Genomic DNA, 15,349 nt, shown 5'->3' with positions numbered 1-15,349 from the left:
AGGAAATCAATCCGGGGTGGGCAAGCTGCCTGGTCAGATTAAAAGGCGTTCAGACCCTACATTCCAGGCATGTTATTGTGTTCTGGCCTCAACATTCGATTCAACGTCTCGGATCATAAGCCGCGCTCATTGTCTGCTAATGGTTCTGCTGTTCCCACTAACACCTGCTCTAGTCCATCCTTTGTTATTTTATTGCCCGCTTACCACCCACTTTGCCTTTTCGCATTGTGCCATTTATTATTCAATCACTCCTACGCTCCACTGTATCACAGACATTCCCTTTTGTCCTTCCTCGCTGCCTATTTTTTTCCAGGCGCTATTTTCGTGGAAGAAATCTGTAAACTTTACATTTTTCTTAAAATATCGGAATGATCATCTGACTGAACGTGAGCCCGGGTTCTTCATCCACAGAATGTTCACGACCAGCTGAGTTTTACAGAATTCTTTGTTTTTGTTCACTGTGTTTCTGTATCGCTTTTAAGGTGATGTCCTGTCTGTCCGAGGTCATTCTCTGTCTCTCCAAAATGGTTGCTATCAGTATCGGATCATTATGTATCTGTTTAAAAGGAATGTGCTGTCTGTCCCGGATTTTAAATTACAAATTTCAAAAACTGCCTTTGGAGGTTGCAGGAATTTTAGTTTGTTGGTGTGTTTCTGTAGCGAGGGAGTGTGTGCAAACGTGCTGCGCGATCTTACTGTGCATTTCATGTCATGGGAGAAAAAATGCATTACATGCAACTTGAAGCCACACTGATTTGATTGAACACACATTCGAGGACTGCCTGACAGGAGAAGAATCTGCTGTGGGATTTTGCTGTTCCACATCTGAAAGAAGGCAAATTATATAAGTTAGAAACATAGCGATTTGAGCGAGAGCTTGCGGATGGGCTTTGTGACATGATGAGCTCTTTCCTCCTTATTTTCAAATACAAATCAAATCAAGACAAGACAAGACATGACTGACTGACTGACTTTGTTTATATAAATATATGTATTAATATTTATATATGCGTATATTAACATACATTCCATACTTTTTAACTTTCAAAATAAATGTGCCTTTTCTGTTCTACCGGCACTGGGCTCTATTGCATTTGAGCTCTTTCACAGCACACGCAGCTGCTGTCAGATCCAGCAGAAAGGCACTCGCGACTTTAAAAGATCGCCTTTGTTCCCCACATCTTCGCTCGTGGCTTGTCTTACACCATGGGCTTACTTGTTTGTGTATTTACTGACTGCACGCCCTGATTTCCAGTGGATTTCAAGCAGTCGCACAGCCTTCGTTCAATCAAAAACATATAGATTAAGAAATAATTATTTCTTTATTGAAATCAAACTAAATTCAATTTTTTGCAATAAAACTGTAAATTTATTTATTTTCTTATTGTGATAAATATATATATGTTTTAAATTGTCTTTTTGTCTGGGTTGATTTTACTTCCCTCCGTCCTTCCTGCCTGTCAATCACCTGTGGCTTCAAAAACCGTCCCAGCCACTCGTGGTCCTGAGATCCGCGCTCACTCACGCACAGCACAATTGCCTTCAGGAATGATAGAAATCCGACTTTAATCTTTTGAAAGGGAAGTGCTGTCCGTGAAGGCCCATTCTACAGCTGTGTAAGATGGATGTGCTTCCTGTCCTGGATCATTCGGTGTCTGTTCAAACGGGATGGTTGTCAGTTCCGGTTCATCAACTGCCCCTTTAAGACGTATTTTCTCATAATCGCGATCATCCTGTATATTTTAAAAGGAGTGTGATTTCAGTTGCGATAACCGATTGTTAAACTGTTGTGTATCAAGCTACATTGACGTTGCCTGTGTCCGTGCACATCCATATCGCAGCGTAACGGTTCATTAATCAAAATATGCCCATATTTTCATAAATCCACTCCTTGAAAGATCCCTTGTCCCAAATTTGGTCTCAGTATAAAAAAAACAACAAATTTCATACCAGCAGCAGCAGCCGCGTGGCCTAATGGATAAGTCGTCTGACTTCGATTGTAACTGTGATGTTATCAAAAGATTGCAGGTTCGAGTCCTGCCGCGGTCAGCTAACTTGCCGCGTGAAATTTTACATTCTTTATTTTGATTCTGCCTCAAAACCAACCATCTCGTGCAGTCACTCACCGAAAGTAAAAAAAGGTTGTTTGCTTTAAAAAGCTCATGGCACATTTTCATCACTGTCGATCTGGTTGCACGGGCAAAACAAGCGGTGAAGTAGACTTTCGTGCACATTATTTCTGTTTGAATGGAAAAAGTAGGGGATGGATGTCTGACGTTGCAGTAAATAGGAGATAAGGTGACTGAGAAGTTCAGGCAATGGACTGCTGATCCAGTCTGCCCTCAACTTCGTCGTTATTGTGTTAAACCGTTTCCACTCGGTTTTTTTCCGTAATCACATTTAACCTCATTGCCAAATTCACCTTTTACTGACAAGAATGCAGCTCGTTGGTGAAGTAATGTCTCAAAGAATAATCTATTCATCAAAGGGAAAACATGAGCAGGACTATGGAGAGGGGGACGATGGGCCGAATAGCAAACGAAGGTCAGAATCTGAGAGCTAGATCCCTTACTGTCGGCGGCTCGTTGGTCTAGGGGTATGATTCTCGCTTAGGGGTTTTAATAATTGAAATGCGAGAGGTCCCGGGTTCAAATACCGGACGAGCCCTGAAAACTTTTAGTCAAAAAAACACTTCTCAGCCGGTCGACATGTTTCAAATTAAAACGTTTGATTGCGCGCCGTTGTTCACACAGCGTCCAAAAATCCTGGAGATTCCCAGGAGCAAAGTGAAACTCACCGAACTGAGTAAAGTTCATGCATCTCAGATGTGCTCGGCTCAGTGTCTCATTGGACAACCTAAACCCGTGTTTGATTCTGGCCAATTCTTGATCAGTCCATCTTCCGTTCAGCACGCATGAGCTCACCTCCATTGGGATATGGATACATTCAGCGTCAATCTCAACTTCAACGTGAAACAGACTCTGCCCTAAATATGAGTGCGTCCTGTTTCTCCAGCGCTGAAAAGATGGGAGAAGCTGGCTTTGGATTTAGTCCCTTGGCTGCCGAATTTAAACCGTACAGGAAATCAATCCGGGGTGGGCAAGCTGCCTGGTCAGATTAAAAGGCGTTCAGACCCTACATTCCAGGCATGTTATTGTGTTCTGGCCTCAACATTCGATTCAACGTCTCGGATCATAAGCCGCGCTCATTGTCTGCTAATGGTTCTGCTGTTCCCACTAACACCTGCTCTAGTCCATCCTTTGTTATTTTATTACCCGCTTTCCACCCACTTTGCCTTTTCGCATTGTGCCATTTATTATTCAATCACTCCTACGCTCCACTGTATCACAGACATTCCCTTTTGTCCTTCCTCGCTGCCTATTTTTTTCCAGGCGCTATTTTCGTGGAAGAAATCTGTAAACTTTACATTTTTCTTAAAATATCGGAATGATCAACTGACTGAACGTGAGCCCGGGATCTTCATCCACAGAATGTACACGACCAGCTGAGTTTTACAGAATTCTTTGTTTTTGTTCACTGTGTTTCTGTATCCCTTTTAAGGTGATGTGCTGGTCTGTCCGGGGACATTCGCTGTCTCTCCAAAATGGTATGCTATCAGAATCGGATCATTATGTATCTGTTAAAAAGGAATGTGCTGTCTGTCCCGGATTTTAAATTTCAAATTTCAAAAACTGCCTTTGGAAGTTGCAGGAATTTTAGTTTGTTCGTGTGTTTGGGTAGCGAGGGAGTGTGTGCAAACGTGCTGCGTGATCTTACTGTGCATTTCATGTCATAGGAGAAAAAATGCATTACATGCAACTTGAAGCCACACTGATTTGATTGAACACGCATTCGAGGACTGCTTGACAGGAGAAGAATCTGCTGTGGGATTTTGCTGTTCCACATCTGAAAGAAGGCAAATTATATAAGTTAGAAACATAGCGATTTGAGCGAGAGCTTGCGGATGGGCTTTGTGACATGATGAGCTCTTTCCCCCTTATTTTCAAATACAAATCAAATCAAGACAAGACAAGACATGACTGACCGACTGACTTTGTTTATATAAATATATGTATAAATATTTATATATGCATATATTAACATACATTCCATACTTTTTAACTTTCAAAATAAATGTGCCTTTTCTGTTCTACCGGCACTGGGCTCTATTGCATTTGAGCTCTTTCACAGCACACGCAGCTGCTGTCAGATCCAGCAGAAAGGCACTCGCGACTTTAAAAGATCGCCTTTGTTCCCCACATCTTCGCTCGTGTCTTGTCTTACACCATGGGCTTACTTGTTTGTGTATTTACTGACTGCACGCCCTGATTTCCAGTGGATTTCAAGCAGTCGCTCAGCCTTCGTTCAATCAAAAACATATAGATTAAGAAATAATTATTTATTTATTGAAATCAAACTAAATTCAATTTTTTGCAATAAAACTGTAAATTTATTTATTTACTTATTGTGATAAATATATATATGTTTTAAATTGTCTTTTTGTCTGGGTTGATTTTACTTCCCTCCGTCCTTCCTGCCTGTCAATCACCTGTGGCTTCAAAAACCGTCCCAGCCACTCGTGGTCCTGAGATCCGCGCTCACTCACGCACAGCACAATTGCCTTCAGGAATGATAGAAATCCCACTTTAATCTTTTGAAAGGGAAGTGCTGTTCGTGAAGGCCCATTCTACAGCTGTGTAAGATGGATGTGCTTCCTTTCCTGGATCATTCGGTGTCTGTTCAAACGGGATGGTTGTCAGTTCCGGTTCATCAACTGCCCCTTTAAGACGTATTTTCTCATAATCGGGATCATCCTGTATATTTTAAAAGGAGTGTGATTTCAGTTGCGATAACCGATTGTTAAACTGTTGTGTATCAAGCTACATTGACGTTGCCTGTGTCCGTGCACATCCATATCGCAGCGTAACGGTTCATTACTCAAAATATGCCCATATTTTCATAAATCCACTCCTTGAAAGATCCCTTGTCCCAAATTTGCTCTCAGTATAAAAAAAACAACAAATTTCATGCCAGCAGCAGCAGCCGCGTGGCCTAATGGATAAGTCGTCTGACTTCGGTTGTAACTGTGAAGTTATCAAAAGATTGCAGGTTCGAGTCCTGCCGCGGTCAGCTAACTTGCCGCGTGAAATTTTATATTCTTTATTTTGATTCTGCCTCAAAACCAACCATCTCGTGCAGTCACTCACCGAAAGTAAAGGAAGGCTGTTTGCTTTAAAAAGCTCTTGGCACATTTTCATCACTGTCGATCTGGTTGCACGGGCAAAACAAGCGGTGAAGTAGACTTTCGTGCACATTATTTCTGTTTGAATGGAAAAAGTAGGGGATGGATGTCTGACGTTGCAGTAAATAGGAGATAAGGTGACTGAGAAGTTCAGGCAATGGACTGCTGATCCAGTCTGCCCTCAACTTCGTCGTTATTGTGTTAAACCGTTTCCACTCGGTTTTTTTCCGTAATCACATTTAACCTCATTGCCAAATTCACCTTTTACTGACAAGGATGCAGCTCATTGTTGAAGTAATGTCTCAAAGAATAATCTATTCATCAAAGGGAAAACATTAGCAGGACTATGGATAGGGGGACTCATGAGATAGGTCTCTGAGAGTCAGCACAGGCACGATGGGCCGAATAGCAAACTAACGTCAGAATCTGAGCGCTAGATCCCTTACTGTCGGCGGCTCGTTGGTCTCGGGGTATGATTCTCGCTTAGGGATTCTAATAATTGAAATGCGAGAGATCGCGGACGAGTCCTGACAACTTTTAGTCAAAAAAACACTTTTCAGCCGGTCGACATGTGAGAAAACTGACATGTTTCAAATTAAAACGTTTGATTGCGCTCCGTTGTTCACACAGCTTCCAAAAATCCTGGAGATTCCCAGGAGCAAAGTGAAACTCACCGAACTGAGTAAAGTTCATGTATCTCAGATGTAATCGGCTCTGTGTCTCATTGGACAAACTAAACCCGTGTTTGATTCTGGCCAATACTTGATCAGTCCATCTTCTTTTCTGCACGCATGAGCTCACCTCCATTGGGATATGGATACATTCAGAGTCAATCTCAACTTCAACGTGAAACAGACTCTGCCCTGAATATGAGTGCGTCCTGTTTCTCTCGCGCTGAAAAGATGGGAGAAGCTGGCTTTGGATTTCGTCCCTTGGCTGCCGAATTTAAACCGTACAGGAAATGAATCCGGGGTGGGGAAGCTGCCTGGTCTGATTAAAAGGCGTTCAGACCCTACATTCCAGGCATGTTATAGTGTTCTGGCCTCAAAATTCGGTTCGACATATCGGATCATAAGCACCGCTCCCATTGTCTGCTAATGGTTCTGCAGTTCCCACTAACACCTCCTCTGGTTCCTCCTTTGTTACTGTATTGCCCGCTTACCACCCACTTTGCCTTTTCGCATTGTGCCATTTATTATTCAATCACTCCTACGCTCCACTGTATCACAGACATTTTGTCCTTCCTCGCTGCCTATTTATTTCCAAGCGCTATTTTCGTGGAAAAAATCTGTAAACTTTACATTTTTCTTAAATTATCGGAATGATCATCTGACTGAACGTGAGCCCGGGATCTTCATCCACAGAATGTACACGACCAGCTGAGTTTTACAGAATTCTTTCTTTTTGTTCACTGTGTTTCTGCATGCCTTTTAAGGTGATGTGCTGGTCTGTCCGGGGACATTCTCTGTCTCTCCAAAATGGTATGCTATCAGTATCGGATCATTATGTATCTGTTTAAAAGGAATGAGCTGTCTGTCCCGGATTTTAAATTTCAAATTTCAAAAACTGCCTTTGGAATTTGCAGGAATTTTAGTTTGTTGGTGTGTTTGTGTAGCGAGGGCGTGTGTGCAAACGTGCTGCATGATCTTACTGTGCATTTCATGTCATCGGAGAAAAAATGCATTACATGCAACTTGAAGCCACACTGATTTGATTGAACACGCATTCGAGGACTGCCTGACAGGAGAAGAATCTGCTGTGGGATTTTGCTGTTCCACATCTGAAAGAAGGCGAATTATATAAGTTAGAAACATAGCGATTTTAGCGATAGCTTGCGGATGGGCTTTGTGACATGATGAGCTCTTTCCCCTTATTTTCAAATACAAATCAAATCAATACAAGACAAGACATGACTGACTGACTGACTTTGTTTATATAAATATATGTATAAATATTTATATTTGCGTATATTAACATACATTCCCTACTTTTTAACTTTCACAATAAATGTGCTTTTTCTGTTCTGCCTGCATTGCTCAATTACTACATTTGACCTCTTTCACAGCACACGCAGCTTCTGTCTGATCCTGCAGAAAGGGACTCGCGACTTGAAAAGATCGCCTCTGTTGCCCACATCTTCCCTCGTGGCTTGTCTTACACCATGGGCTTACTGTTTTTGGGTATTTACTGACTGCACGCCCAGATTTCCAGTGGATTTCATGCAGTCGCACAGCCTTCGTTCAATCAAAAATATATAGATTAAGAATTAATTATTTATTTATTTAAATCAAACCAAATTAAATGTTTTGCATTAAACTGTAAATTTATGTATTTTCTTATTGTGATAAATATATATATTTTTTAAATTGTCTTTTTGTCTGGGTTGGTTTTACTTCCCTCCCTCCTTCCTGCCTGTCAATCACCTGTGGCTTCAACATCCGTCCCAGCCCCGCGTGGTCCTGAGACCCGCGCTCACTCACGCACAGCACAATTGCCTTCAGGAATGATAGAAATCCCACTTTAATCTTTTGAAAGGGAAGTGCTGTCCGTGAAGGCCCATTCTAGAGCTGTGTAAGAGGGATGTGCTTCCTGTCCTGGATCATTCGGTGTCTGTTCAAACGGGATGGTTGTCAGTTCCGGTTCATCAACTGCCCCTTTAAGACGTATTTTCTCATAATCGTGATCATCCTGTATATTTTAAAAGGAGTGTGATTTCAGTTGCGATAACCCATTGTTAAACTGTTGTGTATCAAGCTATATTGACGTTGCCTGTATCCGTGCACATCCATATCGCAGCGCATCGATTCATTACTCAAAATATTCCCATATTTTCATAAATCCACTCCTTGAAAGTTCCCTTGGCCTAAATTTGCTCTCAGTATAAAAAAACAACAAATTTCATGCCAGCAGCAGCGGCCGCGTGGCCTAATGGATACTCGTCTGACTTCGATTGCAACTGTGATGTTTTCAAAAGATTGCAGGTTCGAGTCCTGCCGCGGTCAGCTAACTTGCCGCGTGAAACTTTACATTCTTTATTTTGATTCTGCCTCAAAACCAACCATCTCGTGCAGTCACTCACCTGAAGTGAAGGAAGGCTGTTTGCTTTAAAAAGCGAATGGCACATTTTCATCACTGTCGATCTGGTTGCACGGGCAAAACAAGCGGTGAAGTAGACTTTCGTGCATATTATTTCTGTTTGATTGCAAAAAGTAGGGGATGGATGTCTGACGTTGCAGTAAATAGGAGATAAGGTGACTGAGAAGTTCAGGCAATGGACTGCTGATCCAGTATGCCCTCAACTTCGTCGTTATTGTGTTAAACCGTTTCCACTCGTTTTTTTTCGGCAATCACATTTAACCTCATTGCCAAATTCACCTTTTACTAACAAGGATGCAGCTCATTGGTGAAGTAATGTCTCAAAGAATAATCTATTCATCAAAGGGAAAACATTAGCAGGACTATGGAGAGGGGGACTCATGAGATAGGTCTCTGAGAGTCAGCACAGGCACGATGGGCCGAATAGCAAACTAACGTCAGAATCTGAGCGCTAGATCCCTTTCTGTCGGCGGCTCGTTGGTCTCGGGGTATGATTCTCGCTTCGGGATTCTAATAATTGAAATGCGAGAGATCCCGGACGAGTTCTGACAACTTTTAGTCAAAAAACCACTTTTCAGCCGGTCGACATGTGAGAAAACTGACATGTTTCAAATTAAAACGTTTGATTGCGCTCCGTTGTTCACACAGCGTCCAAAAATCCTGGAGATTCCCAGGAGCAAAGTGAAACTCACCGAACTGAGTAAAGTTTATGTATCTCAGATCTACTCGGCTCTGTGTCTCATTGGACAACCTAAACCCGTGTTTGATTCTGGCCAATACTTGATCAGTCCATCTTGCTTTCTGCACGCATGAGCTCACCTCCATTGGGATATGGATACATTCAGCATCAATCTCAACTTCAACGTGAAACAGACTCTGCCCTGAATATGAGTGCGTCCTGTTTCTCTAGCTGGGAGAAGATGGGAGAAGCTGGCTTTGGATTTAGTCCCTTGGGTGCCGAATTTAAACCGTACAGGAAATCAATCCGGGGTGGGCAAGCTGCCTTGTCTGATTAAAAGGCGTTCAGACCCTACATTCCAGGCATGTTATAGTGTTCTGGCCTCAACATTCTGTTCGACGTCTCGGATCATAAGCACCGCTCCCATTGTCTGCTAATGGTTCTGCAGTTCCCACTAACACCTCCTCAGGTCCATCCTTTGTTAGTGTATTGCCCGCTTACCACCCACTTTGCCTTTTCGCATTATGCCATTTATTATTCAATCACTCCTCAGCTCCACTGTATCACAGGCATTCCCTTTTATCCTTCCTCGCTGCCTATTTATTTCCAGGCGCTATTTTCGTGGAAAAAATCTGTAAACATTAAATTTTTCTTAAAATATCGGAATGATCATCTGACTGAACGTGAGCCCGGGATCTTCATCCACAGAATGTACACGACCAGCTGAGTTTTACAGAATTCTTTCTTTTTCTTCACTGTGTTTCTGTATCCCTTTTAAGGTGATGTGCTGGTCTGTCCGGGCACATTCTCTGTCTCTCCAAAATGGTGTGCTCTCAGTATCGGATCATTATGTATCTGTTTAAAAGGAATGTGCTGTCTGTCCCGTATTTCAAATTTCAAATTTCAAAAACTGCCTTTGGAAGTTGCAGGAATTTTAGTTTGTTGCTGTGTTTGTGTAGCGACGGAGTGTGTGCAAACGTGCTGCGCGATCTTACTGTGCGTTTCATTTCATGGGAGAAAAAATGCATTACATGCAAATTGAAGCCACACTGATTTGATTGAACACACATTCGAGGACTGCCTGACAGGAGAAGAATCTGCTGTGGGATTTTGCTGTTGCACATCTGAAAGAAGGCAAATTATATAAGTTAGAAACATAGCGATTTTAGCGAGAGCTTGCGGATGGGCTGCATGACATGATGAGCTCCTTCCCCCTTATTTTCAAATAAAATCAAATCAAGAGAAGACAAGACATGACTGACTGACTGACTTTGTTTTTACAGATATATATATAAATATTAATGTATACGTATATTTACAAACAATCCCTACTTTTTAACTTTCAAAATAAATGTGCCTTTTCTGTTCTGCCAGCACTGGGCTCTATTACATTTGAGCACTTTCACAGCACATGCAGCTGCTGTCAGAACCAGCAGAAAGGCACTCGCGACTTTAAAAGCTCGTCTTTGTTCCCCATATCTTCCCTCGTGCCTTGCCTTACACCATGGGCTTACTTGTTTGGGTATTTACTGACTGCACGCCCTGATTTCCAGTGGAATTCATGCAGTCGCACAGCCTTCGTTGAATCAAAAATATATAGATTAAGAAATAATTATTTATTTATTTAAATCAAACTAAATTCAATTTTTTGCAATAAAACTGTAAATTTCTTTATTTTCTGATTGTGATAAATATATATATGTTTTAAATTGTCTTTTTGTCTGGGTTGATTTTACTTCCCTCCGTCCTTCCTGCCTGTCAATCACCTGTGGCTTCAAAAACCGTCCCAGCCCCGAAGGTCCTGAGATCCGCGCTCACTCACGCACAGCACAATTGCCTTCAGGAATGATAGAAATCCCACTTTAATCTTTTGAAAGGGAAGTGCTGTCCGTGAAAGCCCATTCTACAGCTGTGTAAGATGGATGTGCTTCCTGTCCTGGATCATTCGGTGTCTGTTCAAACGGGATGGTTGTCAGTTCCAGTTCATCAACTGCCCCTTTAAGACGTATTTTCTCATAATCGGGATCATCCTGTATATTTTAAAAGGAGTGTGATTTCAGTTGCGATAACCGATTGTTAAACTGTTGTGTATCAAGCTACATTGACGTTGCCTGTGTCCGTGCACATCCATATCGCAGCGTAACGGTTCATTACTCAAAATATGCCCATATTTTCATAAATCCACTGCTTGAAAGATCCCTTGTCCCAAATTTGCTCTCAGTATAACAAAAACAACACATTTCATCCCAGCAACAGCAGCCGCGTGGCCTAATGGATAAGTCGTCTGACTTCGATTGTAACTGTGAAGTTATCAAAAGATTGCAGGTTCGAGTCCTGCCGCGGTCAGCTAATTTGCCGCGTGAAATTTTATATTCTTTATTTTGATTCTGCCTCAAAACCAACCATCTCGTGCAGTCACTCACCTAAAGTAAAGGAAGGCTGTTTGCTTTAAAAAGCGAATGGCACATTTTCATCACTGTCGATCTGGTTGCACGGGCAAAACAAGCGGTGAAGTAGACTTTCGTGCACATTATTTCTGTTTGAATGCAAAAAGTAGGGGATGGATGTCTGACGTTGCAGTAAATAGGATATAAGGTGACTGAGAAGTTCAGGCAATGGACTGCTGATCCAGTATGCCATCAACTTCGTCGTTATTGTGTTAAACCGTTTCCACTCGTTTTTTTTCGGCAATCACATTTAACCTCATTGCCAAATTCACCTTTTACTGACAAGGATGCAGCTCATTGGTGAAGTAATGTCTCAAAGAATAATCTATTCATCAAAGGGAAAACATTGGCAGGACTATGGAGAAGGGGACTCATGAGATCGGTCTCTGAGAGTCAGCACAGGCACGATGGGCCGAATAGCAAACTAACGTCAGAATCTGAGCGCTAGATCCCTTACTGTCGGCGGCTCGTTGGTCTCGGGGTATGATTCTCGCTTCGGGATTCTAATAATTGAAATGCGAGAGATCCCGGACGAGTCCTGACAACTTTTAGTCAAAAAAACACTTTTCAGCCGGTCGACATGTGAGAAAACTGACATGTTTCAAATTAAAACGTTTGATTGCGCTCCGTTGTTCACACAGCGTCCAAAAATCCTGGAGATTCCCAGGAGCAAAGTAAAACTCACCGAACTGAGTAAAGTCCATGTATCTCAGATGTAATCGGCTCTGTGTCTCATTGGACAACCTAAACCCGTGTTTGATTCTGGCCAATACTTGATCAGTCCTTCTGCCTTTCTGCACGCATGAGCTCAGCTCCATTGGGATATGGATACATTCAGCGTCAATCTCAACTTCAACGTGAAACAGACTCTGCCCTGAATATGAGTGCGTCCTGTTTCTCCAGCGCTGAAAAGATGGGAGAAGCTGGCTTTGGATTTCGTCCCTTGGCTGCCGAATTTAAACCGTACAGGAAATGAATCCGGGGTGGGGAAGCTGCCTGGTCTGATTAAAAGGCGTTCAGACCCTACATTCCAGGCATGTTATAGTGTTCTGGCCTCAACATTCGGTTCGACGTATCGGATCATAAGCACCGCTCCCATTGTCTGCTAATGGTTCTGCAGTTCCCACTAACAACTCCTCTGGTCCATCCTTTGTTACTGTATTGCCCGCTTACCACCCACTTTGCTTTTTCGCATTGTGCCATTTATTATTCAATCACTCCTACGCTCCACTGTATCACAGACATTTTGTCCTTCCTCGCTGCCTATTTATTTCCAGGCGCTATTTTCGTGGAAAAAATCTGTAAATTTTACATTTTTCTTAAAATATCGGAATGATCATCTGACTGAACGTGAGCCCGGGATCTTCATCCACAGAATGTACACGACCAGCTGAGTTTTAAAGAATTCTTTGTTTTTGTTCACTGTGTTTCTGTATCCCTTTTAAGGTGATGTGCTGGTCTGTCCGGGGACATTCGCTGTCTCTCCAAAATGGTATGCTATCAGTATCGGATCATTATGTATCTGTTAAAAAGGAATGTGCTGTGTGTCCCGGATTTTAAATTTCAAATTTCAAAAACTGCCTTTGGAAGTTGCAGGAATTTTAGTTTGTTCGTGTGTTTGTGTAGCGAGGGAGTGTGTGCAAACGTGCTGCGTGATCTTACTGTGCATTTCATGTCATGGGAGAAAAAATGCATTACATGCAACTTGAAGCCACACTGATTTGATTGAACATGCATTCGAGGACTGCCTGACAGGAGAAGAATCTGCTGTGGGATTTTGCTGTTCCACATCTGAAAGAAGGCAAATTATATAAGTTAGAAACATAGCGATTTGATCGAGAGCTTGCGGATGGGCTTTGTGACATGATGAGCTCTTTCCCCCTTATTTTCAAATACAAATCAAATCAAGACAAGACAAGACATGACTGACTGACTGACTTTGTTTATGTAAATATATGTATACATATTTATGTCTACGTATATTTACAAACAATCCGTACTTTTTAACTTTCACAATAAATGTGCCTTTTCTGTTCTGCCAGCACTGGTGTCTATTACATTTGAGCTCTTTCACAGCACACGCAGCTGCTGTCAGATCCAGCAGAAAGGCACTCGCGACTTTAAAAGATCGCCTTTGTTGCCCATATCTTCGCTCGTGGCTTGTCTTACACCATGGGCTTACTTGTTTGTTTATTTACTGACTGCACGCCCTGATTTCCAGTGGATTTCAAGCAGTCGCACAGCCTTCGTTCAATCAAAAACATAGAGATTAAGAAATAATTATTTATTTATTGAAATCAAACTAAATTCAATTTTTTGCAATAAAACTTAAATGTATTTATTTTCTTACTGTGATAAATATATATATGTTTTAAATTGTCTTTTTGTCTGGGTTGGTTTTATTTCCCTCCCTCCTTCCTGCCTGTCAATCACCTGTGGCTTCAAAAACCGTCCCAGCACCTCGTTGTCCTGAGATCCGCGCTCACTCACGCACAGCACAATTGCCTTCAGGAATGATAGAAATCCCACTTTAATCTTTTGAAAGGCAATTGCTGTCCGTGAAGGCCCATTCTACAGCTGTGTAAGATGGATGTGCTGCCTTTCCTGGATCATTCGGTGTCTGTTCAAACGGGATGGTTGTCAGTTCCGGTTCATCAACTGCCCCTTTAAGACGCATTTTCTCATAATCGGTATCATCCTGTATAATTTAAAAGGAGTGTGATTTCAGGTGCGATAACCGATTGTTAAACTGTTGTGTATCAAGCTACATTGACGTTGCCTGTGTCCGTGCACATCCATATCGCAGCGCAACGGTTCATTACTCAAAATATGCCCATATTTTCATAAATCCACTCATTGAAAGATCCCTTGTCCCAAATTTGCTCTCAGTATAAAAAAACAACTAATTTCATGCCAGCAGCAGCAGCCGCGTGGCCTAATGGATAAGTCGTCTGACTTCGATTGCAACTGTGATGTTATGAAAAGATTGCAGGTTCGAGTCCTGCCGCGGTCAGCTAAATTGCTGCGTGAAATTTTATATTCTTTATTTTGATTCTGCCTCAAAACCAACCATCTCGTGCAGTCACTCACCGAAAGTAAAGGAAGGCTGTTTGCTTTAAAAAGCTCACGGCACATTTTCATCACTGTCGATCTGGTTGCACGGGCAAAACAAGCGGTGAAGTAGACTTTCGTGCACATTATTTCTGTTTGAATGGAAAAAGTAGGGGATGGATGTCTGACGTTGCAGTAAATAGGAGATAAGGTGACTGAGAAGTTCAGGCAATCCACTGCTAATCGAGTATGCCCTCAACTTCGTCGTTATTGTCATAAACCGTTTCCACTCGTTTTTTTTCGGTAATCACATTTAACCTCATTGCCAAATTCACCTTTTACTGACAAGGATGCAGCTCGTTGGTGAAGTAATGTCCCAAAGAATAATCTATTCATCAAAGGGAAAACATTAGCAGGACTGTGGAGAGGGGGACTCATGAGATTGGTCTCTGAGAGTCAGCACAGGCACGATGGGCCGAATAGCAAACGAACGTCAGAATCTGAGAGCTACATCCCTTACTGTCGGCGGCTCGTTGGTCTAGGGTTATGATTCTCGCTTAGGGGTTCTAATAATTGAAATGCGAGAGGTCCCGTGTTTAAATCCCGGACGTGCCCTGACAACTTTTAGTCAAAAAAACACTTTTCAGCCGGTCGACATGTTTCAAATTATAACGTTTGATTGCGCGCCGTTGTTCACACAGCGTCCAAAAATCCTGGAGATTCCCAGGAGCAAAGTGAAACTCACCGAACTGAGTAAAGTTCATGCATCTCAGATGTGCTCGGCTCAGTGTCTCATTGGACAACCTAAACCCGTGTTTGATTCTGGCCAATTCT

This window comes from Pristiophorus japonicus, unplaced genomic scaffold, assembly GCF_044704955.1.
Source record: "Pristiophorus japonicus isolate sPriJap1 unplaced genomic scaffold, sPriJap1.hap1 HAP1_SCAFFOLD_37, whole genome shotgun sequence".
NCBI classification, from domain to species: domain Eukaryota; kingdom Metazoa; phylum Chordata; class Chondrichthyes; family Pristiophoridae; genus Pristiophorus; species Pristiophorus japonicus.
The sequence above is the reverse complement of the archived record's forward strand: the minus strand, read 5'-3'. Positions refer to the sequence as shown.